We start from the raw sequence: 2226 nt of genomic DNA, 5'->3' as shown, positions 1-2226 counted from the left end.
TCACATACCTCTGCCTACAGCTATGTCTAGAGATTTCTCTGTTCAGCAAATCTGGATCCTGTCAAGTGACAGTCAGTATTAACTGTGGAGCAGCGGGGATCCACATAAATACTGTGAACGAAAGCACTGTAAGGTAGGGGACAAAGATGGATGCTGGGGTCGGCAGTGGCTGTGTTAGAGAAAGTCATGTGTGTAATAGCAAGGGAATAGCAGGTGCAAAGGCCCTGAGGCAGGGGAGGGCAGCAGAGGAAGAGCTTGGGATGCTGAGAACCCGCAGGCCTTGTTATGGACGGGATTTCCCGCTTGGTGCCATGGAGACCCCAGGGGAGGTGTTTTTCGCAGAGGAGTGGCAGTGATCTTGGGAGGCTTCTGAAAGGCTTCTTCCCTTCCTGTGAGGCCACCGTGAGTGTGTCAGTCAGTTGGGAAGGGATTCCTGGGAGATCTTTCGACCAGCACACTTAGAGATGTGAGCTGCCAGCGCAGGTCCCTGCTCACCCTCCTCTCTCTATGACTCAGTTTCTGACGGGATGGGAGAAAGCAGCATTGACTGGCCAACTCAGGGCCCTCGGCCCCGGAGAGCAGCCCTCATCCTTGTCACAGCCCTGGGCCTTCTAAGGTGGGAGCCTGGCAAGATCATGTTGGCAGATGACGAGTCTCAGGTGACAATATCGCACTGCAGGACCAAGCTGGGCATGACTCTGAGACAAGCCACATGGCTGCTCGCCTCCTTGGCCCTTCTTGATGCAGCTGTGGGAGAGCTGAATGTTCTTTCTTTGTGGAACCCAGGTCCTCCCACACCCTAGGGAAGCACTCAGCCACACCCCAACCTGGAAGCTCTTCCTAGCAGAACCTTCCTGAGCTGCTTCTCATGCCAAGTCAGCAAAGTCCAGAGGCCAACGGGGGACGTGACCCTCAGGCATGGGCACCAGGTACCCACCCCCTCAGAGCCGCCAGCCATGCCGGCGGTATGGGCAGATGCAGCAGGGACGGGTGCCACCCTGGCATGGTGCATGCAGGGTTTGGCACCTGCAGGCCCTGGGTCAGCCTCTGAGGGCTGGATTCTGGCAGAGCTTTAGGAAGCAGATGTCAGTTCCTCGAGGCAGCATGACACCTGGGTGTCCGGTGACGTAAGGTGCTGTGAGCCAGCCAGGAACCCTGATCAACAGAATCCCAACGTCTCTCCTGCCCTACGCTAACCACCTGTATACTTACTTGTGTTACCATGTCCCATAGCCAGCTTTGTCTACATCACGGCAGAGACAAGCCTGGCAATTTATTTGATTTCAATGGAACCTTGGGGTGGGGAACTTGGCTTTATAGGATCTCAAGACTACCCATGGGGCATACTCTGTACAGCGCAAGGGCAGAACCAGCGGGCTAGTGTGGAGGCTGCTGCAGCAACCCTGGTAACAACAGTGGGGGTCAGGCAGGGCATGGAGAAGAGGCAGGCGGTGCTGGTTTGTGTCCAAGCACACGGATGGCTTGTCCTTCCACTGCCAGCTCACTTATTTGTCTCCTCTGCCCTGCAGGGCACATGACAGGCACTCCATAGTCACCACTGCTGTCGGACATTCTTTGTGAGTATCCAGACGGCTCCAACCAGGCCACACTGCTCCTGTCCACCACGGTTCTCAGAGCCTACCTAACCGTGGCATAGGTGCGGCTTGTGACCTCCCCAGCCCCCCCTACACACACACACACTGCCACGTCTCCAGCTGGGCCTTCTACATGCAACCTTGGGTGCAACTTCTCGGGTATTATCCACTTAAACAGATCTCTTAAAGTTTGGGGCTGGAGAGATGGCTCAGAGGTTAAGAGAACTGACTGCTGTTCTGGAGGTCCTGAGTTCAATTCCCTGCAACCACATGATGGCTCACACCCATCTATAATGAGATCTGGTGCCCAGAACCCTATATACATAATAAATAAATTAAAAAAAAGTTTGTGCGTGTATGTGCAGTCATGCACGGATGTACACCACGTGTGTGCAGGTGCCATGGAGAACAGACGGCTTATGTGTAGGATCCCTTGGAATTGGAGTTGAGGGCAGATGAGCCACTGTGTTAGGTGCTGGGAACTGAACCTGGTTCCTCCCCAAGAGCAGCAAGAGATGGTAACTGCTGAGCCACCTTTCCAGCCCTGGGCGCCTTCTATTTTTTTTTTCCTTGAATAGCCCCTCATTGACCTGGAACTCACTAAGTAGGCCACATTAGCTGACACTGAGCA

General features: G+C 54.4%; 1 long non-coding RNA gene across 1 annotated transcript; it reads left to right on the top strand.

The window, feature by feature from the left end:
- LOC142834462 (uncharacterized) lies at positions 1 to 1933 on the top strand. The gene is made up of 3 exons (XR_012907584.1): positions 1 to 133; positions 787 to 929; positions 1530 to 1933. It is a non-coding gene; the product is annotated as an uncharacterized LOC142834462 (long non-coding RNA).
- Positions 1934 to 2226: the final 293 nt, after the last annotated feature.

This window comes from Microtus pennsylvanicus, chromosome 13 (genome assembly GCF_037038515.1).
Source record: "Microtus pennsylvanicus isolate mMicPen1 chromosome 13, mMicPen1.hap1, whole genome shotgun sequence".
NCBI lineage: Eukaryota > Metazoa > Chordata > Mammalia > Rodentia > Cricetidae > Microtus > Microtus pennsylvanicus.
Note: the sequence above shows the minus strand (reverse complement) of the source record. Positions and strands in the feature narration are given on the sequence as shown.